Genomic DNA, 12,808 nt, shown 5'->3' with positions numbered 1-12,808 from the left:
TAATTCGTTCTGAGGCCAGCATTACCCTAATACCAAAATCAGACAAAAACATTACAAAAAAAAGGTAACTACAGTCCAGTATCTCCCACGAATATATACACACACACACACACACACACACACACACACACACACACTAGTGGCCTGGTGCACGAAATTTGTGCACATTAAAAGGGGATTAATTAGAGGAAATATTTTAACCCTACCAGACCGCTGTACCGATTTTTCGGTAATTTCTGAATCAGCCGCTATACCGCTGTACCTAATTTTCGGTACTTTGCCTAGTACGTGAAAAAAATGTGTCACAAACTAAAAATAACCAACCAATCGTGGTCAAACCTCATGGTTAGCCATTGCAAATGTCTGCCCCCATGTGTTTGAATTGACTTTGTGTGGTTTAACATGAAAAAATTCTGAAAATTCACAATGAAACGAGTGGCTGATGAACCAAGCACTTCAACAGGAAAGCGAAGTAGGTCTAGGCTTATCACAGTCCAACAGGTGATTGATACTTTGGTTGATTCAGACTCTGAGGAGTCAGAATTTCATCAAGAATACGTTTCCAGTTCAAGTGACACAGACAGTGAGAGCTCGAGTGATGAGGAGAATCTTGACCCTTGTAGATCTAGAGCTAGATCGATAGTAAGAGAAGGGGGTGTGTGTCCCTCAAACAGCTGATGGGGGAGATCTAGGTGGTGATGAAGGTTGGACAAGGAATTTTGTATCACCAAATACAGATCTGAATTTCAATGAGGATGGAAAAGGCCCAGTGAACATTCCTGGATCTATCACAGAGGAGAGTGAACCGATTGACTTTTTATCCTTGTTTTTGGATGATACTTTCTGGCAAAATTTGACAGAGAAAACCAACCTCCGGGCCCACCAATCGCATATAACAAAGCCCAACTCCTACAATGCCAAAAATGTCAAGGATGCCACAGTGGAAGAAAGGAAGGCTTTTCTTGGACTGAGGATCTATATGGAATACTTATGTATAAAGCCCAGCTATCGGGATTATTGCACAAATGAGGGCTCTGACTTTGTTGGGTTTACTCCCGGATTTTGAAATGTTATGACTCGAGACAGATTCTTGCCCTTTGGAGTTTTTTACACATAATTGATGAAGAAGACACAGATATCGATAAGACAGATAGAATATATAAAGTTAGGCCTTTCTTGGAAAGTCTGCTCCCCAAGTTTCTCCACTTCTATCTGCCAAAGCAACATTGGAGCCTAGATGAGGGGATGATCCCGACAAAAAACCGCTTGGCCATCAAGCAGTATATCAAGGATAAGCCCACAAAGTGGGGCATCACGTCTTTCCTTCTCTGTGAAGGTGAGACTGGCTACAGTTTGAATGCAGAAATCTACACTGGTGCTGCACCAATGCCTATAAAAGACTTGGGCGCCGTAGGAAATACAGTCGTTCGTCTCCTGACCTCATGTGCATGGAAAATAAATCTCATGTGCTTGTCATGGACCGGTTCTACAACTCTGTAACCCTTGCTAAATATGCACTGTCAGAATTACACACAGGAATTGTGGGAACCCTGCAGCAAAACAGGAAGCAGTTTCCTAAGTCGCTGAAAAGTGCAAAAAAACTTGCTAGGGGTGACAGTCGCTATCTATGTCAAGAAAGTGTAACATGTTTAGTTTGGCAGGATAGAAAGCCCATCACATTTATTTCGAACTACCACGATCCAGCCCAAAATGTAGTAATAAACAGAAGAAATAAAGATGGCAGTGTGCAAGAAATACAGATGCCACAGCTGGTGAAGGACTATAATAAATATATGGGTGGCTGTGACAAAATGACCAGATGACCCGCCTTCACCGGTCTCATCGTCATTACCACTGGCCCCGGCAGCTTTTCATAAAATTTTTTATGTGGGCCAGTTATAATTCTTATATCTTGTATGCTTCAAAGCAGCAAGCTGCTTCAAAAAAGCCAGTTTATTTCACCAGATATATTCAGAAACTGTGCCTGCAACTTATTGGTGGATACAGGCCATCAGCCCACCGCCACCCACAAAAGGAACCCTGCCCTCAACGGATGACCCCAGGCAATCATTTTCCAGAGATTCCCCCTGGGACATCGTCTAATCATATGTGTGCTGTGTGCAGGGAAAAGCACTCCAGGTACAACAAGCAAAATCCTGGAGTGTCTTACAAAGACAATCCATGCAAGAAGGTGAAGAGCAACGTCTGGTGCTCACTTTGCAAGAAGTACCTCTGTGTGAAACAAGGCTCATCCTGCTGGGTGGATTGGCACACAGAGGTGGAATATTGGCGCTAGATGAAAGGCAGACCTATTTTCTACAATGTCTTCCAAGTTCCATCTTATTCTAACCACTTGTTTGCATGTAACTAACATTTTTCTCTATCATGTTGGTTTTTTCTCTTTAATGCTCAGGAGCCCAGGTATAGGGGATAGTTAGGTTCAGGGCCTCAGGTCTGGTAGGGTTAATATTGCTATTTGCCCTTTCTCTATAATAGAAGTGTCAGAGATGAAAGAAAATTAGTAAAATGTATATGAAAATCTTCCTCCTGTCAGAGTCTGGAGCACGCCGCGGGACCCAGAGTCAATTCCCCACCCACCTGCGGCGCCTCAAAATCACGCAAGACGCAGACCCGGCCAACTCCAACCCCATCAAGCCCCGTCGGGTGGGGGGGCACAGCCTCAGGGCCCCCGTCAAGCCCCACTGGGTGGGGTGCGCAGGCTCAGGTCCCCTGCCCCGACCCTGTGCCTGGCAGCCTCAGGTCCCTGCTGATTGCTCCTTAAGGCTTGTTACGGGAACTCGGCCTCCACTGTGGGTGCAGCCATCTTGTGTTAGGGAAACCCCGCCTCCAATGTGGGTGCTGCCATCTTTGTGATGGTCAATTTGCATATTCCCTCTTTATTAGCTAGGATACAAAATTCCTGAACATAATATTAGAATCCAACAACATAAGAATTATGTATCTTGACCAAGTGAGATTTATCCCAGGTTTGCAAAGGTGATTCAACATTTCAAAAGATCAATTAATACAATAATACATCACATCAACATACTAAAAGAGAAAAATCACAGGATTATATCAGTAGATGCAGAAAAAGCACTTGATAATATTCAACACCAATTCATGATAAAAATTCTCAGCAAACTAGAAAAAGAGGGGAACGTCCTCAATTTCATAAAGAACATCTATCAAAAATCTACAGCTAACATCACACTTAATGAGACATTCAAAGTTTTCCCACTAAGATGGGGAACAAGGCAACAATATATCTATTCCCTCTCACCACTCTTTTCCACATCATATTGGAAGTCTTAGCTAATGCAATAAGACAGGAAAAAAACGGTATACCGGTAGAGTGGAAACGAAAAGAAAAAAACTATCTTTGTTTACAGATGACATAACAGTCTATGTAGAAAATCCAAAACAATCAACAATAAAAAATTCCTAGAACTAATAAGCAATTATAGCAAGGTTTCAAGATACAAAGTTAATCTACAAAAGTCAACTGGTCTCCTATGTGCCAACAATGAAAAAATAGAATCTGAAATTTAAAGCCTATCATTTACATTAGCACCCCCCAAAATGAAATACTTAGGTACAAATCTAACAAAATATGTAGAAGATCTATATGAAGAAAACTATAAAACTGATTTTAAAAATAAAAATAAATGAAAAGATAGTCTATGTTCATGGATAGAAAGAATCAACACTGTGAAGACATCAATTCTTCCTAATTTGATCTACAGAGTCAACACAACCTCAGAAAAAGGCCCAGCAAGGTTTTTTTGTAAATCATGATAAAGTGATTTTAAAGTTTATATGGAGAGGTAAAAGATCCGAACAGTCAACACAATACTGAAAGGAGAACAAAAAGTTGGAGGGCTGATGCTACTCAACTTCAAGAATTAAAACAAAGCTACAATAATTAAGATAGGGTGGCACTGGCAAAAGGATAGACAAATAGACCAATGGAAAAGAACAGAGAGGCCTTAAATAGACTCACATAAATGTAGTCAACTGACCCTTAACAAAGGAGCAAAGGCCATACAATGGAGCAAGGACAGTCTTTTCAGCATATGGTATATGCAACAATTGGACATCCACATTAAAAAAAAAATTCTAAATACAGTCCTTCCATTCTTCACAAAAGACTCATAATGGATCACAGACCTAACTGTAAAATGCAAGACTTTTAGAAAATAACATAGGATAAAATTTAGGTGACCTTGAGTTTGGCAAGGATTTTGTAGATAAAACACCAAAGGCACAAGCCATGAAAAAAAATACCCGATAGGCTGGAATTCATTTAAATTTCAAACTTTCCTCTGCAAAAGATAATATAAAAAGAATGAGAGGGGAAAAAAGAGAAAAAAATTAAAACAAAACGAACAAACAAAAAAGTAAATAAAGAGCATGAGAAGTCAATCCAAGTCTAGGAGATATTATTTGCAAAAAATACCTGAGGACAGCTATCTAAAATATAAAAATAACTCTTCAAACCCAACAATAAGAAAACCATTCAATTAAAAAATGAGCAAAAAGGAAAATAATTTAAAAAAACAGGGAGGACAGCTTAAGGGAGCTGTGGGACAACATGAAACATAACAATATTCGCATAATAGGTGTGCCAGAAGGAGAAAAAAGTGAGCAAGGGATAGAGAACTTGTTTGAAGAAATAATGACAGAAAATTTCCCTAACCTGGTGAAGGAAAAAGTTGCACAAGGTCAGGAGGCACAGAGAGTCCCAAACAAGAAGAACCCACACAGGCCCACACCCAGACACATCATAATTAAAATGCCCAAAATTAAAGACATAGAAAATTAAAGTCAGCAAGAGAAAAGGAATTAGTTACCTACAAAGATCCCATAAGGCTGTCAGCTGATTTCTCATCAGAAACTCTACATGCCAGAAGAGAATGGCATGATTCAAGCCATTGCTACTCAACTTCAAGAATTATGACAAAGCTATAATAATTAAGATAGGGTGGCACTGGCAAAAGGATAGACAAATTGGGAAGCCCTCCCCTCCAGCCCAATAGACCCCAACTGCCCTCCCCTGCTGTCCTGATCTCACCCCCCAACTGCCCACAGGGATAGAGCCTAAACTGGCAGTTGGTCATCCCCCAAGGGGTCCCAGATTGGAGAGGGTGCAGGCCAGGCTGAGGGACACCCCCCATGCACGAATTTTGTGCACTAGGCCTCTAGTCAATAATAATAACCTTAAATGTAAATGAGTTAAACACTCCAATAAAAAGGCATAGGGTAGCTAAATGGATACAAAAACATGACACAACTATATGCTGTCTACAAGAGACTCACCTCAGAACAAAAGACACACAGGATGAGAGCGAAAAGATAGAAAAATTTTTTCCATGCAAATGGAAAACAACAAAAAACGGGTGTAGCAATACTCATATCTGACAAAATAAGACTTCATAATGAAGGCCATCACAAGAGACAACAAAGGTCACTACATAATACTAAAGACATCGATCCAACAAAAGGATATAACCCTGGTAAACACATATGCACCGAATATAGGAGCACTGAAATATATATATGACAAACCTACAGCCAACATCATACTCAATGGGCAAAAACTAAAACCATTTCCCCTAAGAACAGGAACAAGACAGGGATGTCTGCTTTCACCACTCTTATTCAACATAGTACTGGAAGTCCTAACCACAGCGTTCAGACAAGAAGAAATAAAAGGCATCCAAATTGGAAAGGAGGAAGTAAAACTCTCATTATTCGCAGATGACATGATATTGTACATAGAAAACCCTGAAGACTTCACCAAAAAACTACTAGATTTAATAAAGAAATTTGAAAAAATAAAGATTAGAGCAGAAATAAGTGACATAGAGACTAAAAAGACAATAAAAAAAAACACACTAAATGTGTGTCTTAATGGTGTATTTTTGTTACATCTTAATATAATAATCAATTTTAGGACACATCTTTTCACACTTAACAACTGTGAAATCAGGATCTTAAATCAATATCTTAAAAACATTATCATATCATTCTTTATCAGGCATTATTTTTTCTTTTTTAATGATACATAGAATAACAATACATCAATACCCGTGGATTACACACGACACACACACACACACACACACACACACACACACACACACACACATATATATATATATGTCTTAGGGTTGATAAAATACATTCCAGAATATACAGTTTAAGTTGAGAAAGAGATGAGATTGCTGGTACTAACAAACAATTGTTTTCATATACAAACCTTATCAGATATAATAAATATGACTAGCAGATTGACTTCCAATTAAGTCATCAGTCGATTAAGATCCTCCTCAACTTTAGCACTATTACTTTATATTGTGTATCCCTCACTGTGCTGGACATTTTTCTTCCTAAACACAAAATTCTTCACGCAGATGCTGTCACTAAGAGACAAGAATCATCATCTGCATAACTATGGGGTGCCTTAAGAGCTGCCCTTATTTCTTGTGTTTTGTACACTCACCCATTCTAAAACCTTTCATCATATTTGTAAAGCTATTAAAATTATTATTTAACTAATAGTTCATTTTGGAATCCTATAAGATAAATGCTTTTGATTCATCACTGTTCCTTCTACCATAATTATTCATTCTCTTATTTTTCCCTTTGGTCATTTCTCCAGTCCTCCAAAATTCTACTGATCTGGCTTTACAGAATCAGCTGTAAAGTTAATTTCAAAATGGCACAGATTCTCCACTATATACATATCCTTTTCAAATCAAATTCTCATTGAAAATTAGTAAACTGTCCATTCATTTTTATTCCACCAGTTAAAAAAGGAAGTTGCTGGAAGTTATAAATTTCTGTGGGCAGAGCCACCAACTGATAGGTTTCTAAGAAACACTTGTTCTAACTCCAGAAACCACAATGTACTTTGCCCACTCATAAGAAAATACACTGTTTTCTTTACCATCACAATTTGCAATTAGAAAAATGTAGTGATACAATCCGTAAAGAAATGTGAACATTTTCCTACCCCAATTCTAAAAAATGCAAATAACTGTGGGAAATAATTGTGACTGCATTAAGCCACAGTATATAAAAGACCTTTTTTGTTTGCTTCACTGTTGTGATACCAGTAAGCTTACTTTTGTTTATGTATGTTGAACTAAAGTGCAAATGAATTTGTGAATGAGTGCATTCAAGAATCAAGTATCTAAAAGTTAATCTACACTAATAAAAGAATAAGATGCAAATTGACCGTCCCTTTGCAACGCCCACCAGACAATCAGGAGTGTGTATGCAAATTAACCCAACAAAGATGGCTGGTTAATTTGCATACGCAGGCACCGAGCGGCCAGGGGCGGGGCTGGACGCTTGCATCATCACCATGGCAACGACGCAGGCGTTCCACACCGCCCCAGCTGCTCCGGGCCTCTGGACAGCGTGGGAAGGTGGAAAGGCAGCTCCAGCTGGAGCAAAGGCGGTGCCGGCAGCCAGGGGAAGGAAGGCCCATTCTTGCACGAATCTTCGTGCATCGGGCCTCTAGTAAATCAATATTACCCACAATGAGAAAGTCGTTAAATTTATATGTCAATATTTAGATAAGGGTATGAGTACAGAGTACACATTTTTCAAAACGAATTGAAATACACCTAAGACTTGTGCATTTCACTGTATCTATACACATATATATATATATATCTTTAAACTTAAACAACAAATTAAAATATTAAATGGGAAAAAGCAAAAAAAAAAATCCAGTGTGTTTGGATTAGAATTGAAGGCACTAAAATTATTTTTTAAAATAATGTATTTCCTAAATATGTTCCATGAAAGAGACTTGAAGCAATGACACCCTGTATCAATGAGAGCACCTAACGCTCAGATCTTGGTTTCTACATATCATCTCCCACCAAAGAGACTGGGCTCCTTAGAGACATGACTGATTTTGCCCCACAGATAAAGCAAAGAAGGTCCAATATGAGCCTGGACCATTACTGTGTCAGGAAGTAAAGAAGGGCTCACACATAAAAGAAGGGGTCACATCCAAAGGACGCCAGAGCCAGGATGAAGGGACTCCCACTGTCAAAATCTGGGATAATATGAACATCAAAAAAAACATAGGGTTGTAATGGATTATAATCCATTGAAATAGAAGTCCATTAGTCCATACTGATGATAGCTAAACAGATTAAATAAGTGGATAAGAAAGTGAGAAGGGTTCTTACAGTACAATGCAGAATAAATGTGGAGCAACTGATGAAAGTGGAAAATCACTGTTACAACTATAAATAGCAAGTACCAATTAACTCCAAAGGGGAGTGGGAAATTTTATGAGAAACAAGACAATTGCATGATCTTCAAGTATCTCCCCACAGATTGCTTATTAGTCATAAAGAAGAAAATAGTAACTATACAGTGGAGAAACTAACACCTTGACCTCGTGATCAAAATTAACATTACCAATGACAAATAGGACAAGCATATTATGTCTCCGAATGTGATACCCTGAGAAAGGACACCACCATTTATGCAGAATTCTGGCCAGAGATGCATCAACTACCAGTAAATCTAACAATGAAAATATGTCAGACAACTCCAAAACAAAGAATCTTACCTAATAATAGAGAAACATGTAAATTGACCGTACCTCCGCTACACCCACAGCCAATCAGAGTGTGTATGCAAATTAACCCAACAAAGGTGGCAGTTAATTTGCATACATACCTGGGTCCTGGGAACCTCCTCAGGACCCAGGTCACTCCCAGCCAGCCATCAGGCAGAGGCTTTAGGCTTGGGAAGGGGCCGAGCCTGCGATCGGAGGTGTGAGAGTGGGTGGGGGGAACCCCTTCCCAAACCTAAAGCCTGGGGTGGAGGCTTTAGGCTTGGGAAGGGGCCGAGTCTGTGATCGGAGAGGCAGGGGAGTCCCCTTCCCAAGCCCCAAGCCTAAAGCCTGGGGCGGAGGCTTTAGACTTGGGAAGGGGCTGAGCCTGAGATCGGAGGGGCAGAGGGGGGGGTGTCCCCCTTCCCAAGCCTAAAGCCTGGGGCGGAGGCTTTAGGCTTGGGCAGGGGCAGAGCCTGGGATCAGAGGGAAGGGGAAAAAATCAATGGAAACATATCCTCAGGTGAGGATAAAAAGATAAAGAAAGAAATGTCATATCCTATGAAAGACACATCTTGAAAATGCCTAAAGAAAGTTGTCATTTTTTCATGGTGAAGGGACTGGAGTCCGTGTTGATGAAAATACCTTAGTGGCTGCGGTGACTGGCAGTGGTTGCAGCAGCGGGGTGATGGGGCTGGCACCTTCCCCTGATCAGCCTAGTCGCCTCAAGCAAAGGGAGGCCAGACTGCGGCTTAGGTCCGCTCCCAACAAGGAGCGGACCTAAGCCATCAGTAGGACATCCCCTGATGGCTTCCAGTATGTGAGAGGGGGCAGGCTGGGCTGAGGGACCCCTCCCCAGTGCACCAATTTCGTGCACCGGGCCCCTAGTCCTATATAATAAAAGGCTAATATGCAAATCAACCAAACGGCACAACGACCAGTCACTATGACACACACTGACCACTAGGGGGCAGACACTCAATGCAGGAGCTGCCTCCTGGTGGTCAGTGTGCTCCCACAGGGGGCATGCCACTCAGCCAGAAGCCGGGCTCCCGCCTCTGCAGCAGTGCTAAGGATGTCCAACTGACAGCTTAGGTCCGCTCCTCACGGGGTGCGGGCCTAAGCTATTAGTCTGAATCTCCTGAGAGCTCCTGGACTGAGGGTGCAGGCCAGGCTGAGGGACCCTCCCCCAAGTGCACCAACTTCATGCATCAGGCCTCTAGTACTGTATAAAATAACTGGCCTACATTCTTCACAAATGTTAATGTCATGAAAAACAAAATCAGCTAAGAAACTGTTCCAGATTAAAGAGGCATGACAACTGAATCCTCTCCTAAAGTGAAAAAAATCTGAAAAGGACTTAGCTAAAACAACTGACAATAGCATATTCTAGACTGCAGATTAAGTTATGGAATCAATGTTAAATTTTCTGAATTTGATGCCCAAGTATGATTATGTATGATATCATCTTTGTTCTTGGAAAATAAAAACTAAATGAGTTCATCAAAAATAAATTGTGTGGCCCTAGCCAGTATGGCTCAGTGGACCGAGTGTTAGCCTGCAGACTGAAGGGTCCCAGGTCCAGTCAAGGGCACATGCCCAGGTTGCAGGCTCAATCCCCAGTAGGGGACATGCAGGAGGCAGCCGATCAATGATTCTCTCTTGTCACTGATGTTTCTATCTCTCTCTCCCTCTCGCTTCCTTTCTGAAATCAATAAAAATATATTTTAAAAAATAAAATAAGAAATAAATTGTGTGTATGTGTGTAGATAGGTAAAGGGAACAGGGAAATTCAGAAAACGATACAAATGTGAAAAATTGATAAATCTGGATAGACTATATGGGAGTTCAAAATGCTATCCTGCATCTCTTCTAAGTATGAAGTCATTTCAAATTAAAAAAGAAAAAGAAACACATAAATGAATTAAATTCAACATATGTATCTCAGCATCTGACCTTACTTGGGGAGAGGGTCATTACAGAGGTCAATTAAGTTAAAATGAGGTCACTAGCATGGGCTCTAATCCCATATAATCGGTGTCCTTATGAAAAGGGGAACTCTGGACACAGGCGTGTGAAGAAAGAAGGAAGATGGCACCCACAGCCCGAGGAAGGCCTGAGGCCATCAAAAGTCAGGAAAGAAGCGTGGGATACATAGACCCTTCCCAGCGTCTTCCGAGGGTAGAGGGTTCACTGACAACTTGATTCGGGATGTCTACCCTCCAGAACTAGGAGAACATATTTTCTACTATTTTAAGAAGAAAACAAAAAATAATAATTAGAAAAACCCAAAAAACAAGACACCTACAGAATATGCTAAAATACGTAATTTTTACAGATATCTGAGATACTTTCACCAAATAAAGATGTTTAAAAAACACAAATATTTGGATTATTCACTGTTGTTCATCAAATAGACTGAAGAAATCATCCCACACTAACCTTGCAGTATAAAGAAAACTATGTGATATAAAAACTAATCAAACTCATTTCACTATCCCTATAGTAAGTGCTTTATTTATTTTTATTTTTTGTTAAGGATATATTTTCCATTGATTTTTTAGAGAGAGTGGAAGGGAGGGAGGGGATAGGTGGAATGAGAGGAGAGAGAGCGAGCGAGAGTGAGCGAGCAAGACAGAGAGAGAGAGAGAGAGAGAGAGAGAGAGATGGATTGGTTGCCTCCCGGATGTGCCCTGTCCTGGGATGAGAATCAAACCTGCAACTCAGGTATGTATCCTCGACTGGGAATCAAACCTGAGACCCTTCTGCGCAGGCCATCACTCTAACAACTGAACTCTCCAGCCAGGGCAATAGTGCATTTAATGTAAACTAAATCCCAACTAAGAAATAAACTAAAATTGATTCAGCAAAGTTATTGTTACCTAAAGATCATATCATATACAAATTTTTAAATTCCCCATTAGAACCAACTGAATAATTGTTAAAATTTTAAAAGTTAAATATGTTGACTGGTTTAAATGTATAACAATAAATTATTTGTATATTAACAGAACAGGTTACAAAATACAATGGAAAATAATCTCTCTCACAATAGCACCTAAAATAAAATATACCATAAAACTGTACTGAAAGTCAAAAAAGACTAATAAAAGAAGGTATGCCATTTTATGAGAAAACTAAATACTGTAAAGGTGTCTGTTCTCTCAAAAAATCAATCAATAAATGTTAACAGGCTTGGAAAAAATAAACTTTGGAATATCCTAAACTTTTAAAAAAGTAACAAAGGAGAATTTGTGTTACCAAGTATTAAAATATACTGAAAGCTACATCAATATATTCCATGTGATTCTATTGTCAAGAAACAGATTATAAGAGAACAAAAGTAGACCTATGCTATACAATAAAAAGGTAATATGCAAATTGATCATCACTCCAAAACACAACATGGCTGCCCCCATGTGGTCAAAGATGGCTGGCAGGTGAGGGCAGTTGTGGGCGATCAGGCCAGCAGGAGAGGGCAGTTGGGAGGGACCAGGCCTGAAAGGGAGGGCAGTTAGGGGGAACCAGGCCTGCAGGGGAGGGCAGTTGGGGGGACCAGGCCAGCAGGGGAGGGCAGTTAGGGCCGACCAGGCCAGCAGGGAAGAACAGTTAGGGCCAACCAGGCCAGCAGGGGAGGGCAGTTGGGGGCAACCAGGCTTGCAGGGGAGGGAAGTTAGGAGTGACCAGGCTGGCAAGGGAGGACAGTTAGGGGTGACCGGGCCAGCAGGGGAGGGCAGTTAGGGACAATCTGGACAGCAGGGGAGCAGTTGCTGGCAGGGGATTGGTTAGGGGGTGATCAGGCTGGCAGGCAGAAGTGGTTAGGAGCAATCAGGCAGGCAGAAGAAGTTAGGAGCCATCAGGCAGGCAGGCAGGCAGGCAGGCTGGCAGGCAGGCAAGTGGTTGGGAGCCAGCAGTCCTGGATTGTGAGAGGGATGTCCCAGATTGGAGAGGGTGTAGGCTGGGCTGAGGGACACCCCGCCCCCCACCCCGTGCACAAATTTCGTTCACCAGGCTTCTAGTATACAATATATGTAATAAAAGCTGCATCTTAAATCAATAAAAGGTGTTGAGAGAACCTGCTAACCATTTGATAAAAAACTAAGTTAGATTCTTACCTCATGGAACCAAATTAATCCCAGATAAATAAAAGGTTAAGATGCAAAACGTGAAACCACAAAAGAGCTTTCAAATAATACTGCAATGGTAAGGAATTTCTAAGTT

General features: G+C 40.8%; 1 protein-coding gene across 2 annotated transcripts in view; it reads right to left on the bottom strand.

Moving 5' to 3' along the window:
- Nucleotides 1-12,808, bottom strand: part of BMPR1A (bone morphogenetic protein receptor type 1A) — a 182,797-nt gene that overhangs the window by 118,054 nt on the left and 51,935 nt on the right. The window lies entirely within an intron of this gene.

This window comes from Cnephaeus nilssonii (assembly GCF_951640355.1).
Source record: "Cnephaeus nilssonii genome assembly, chromosome: 16".
NCBI lineage: Eukaryota > Metazoa > Chordata > Mammalia > Chiroptera > Vespertilionidae > Cnephaeus > Cnephaeus nilssonii.
The sequence above is the reverse complement of the archived record's forward strand: the minus strand, read 5'-3'. Positions and strand labels throughout refer to the sequence as shown.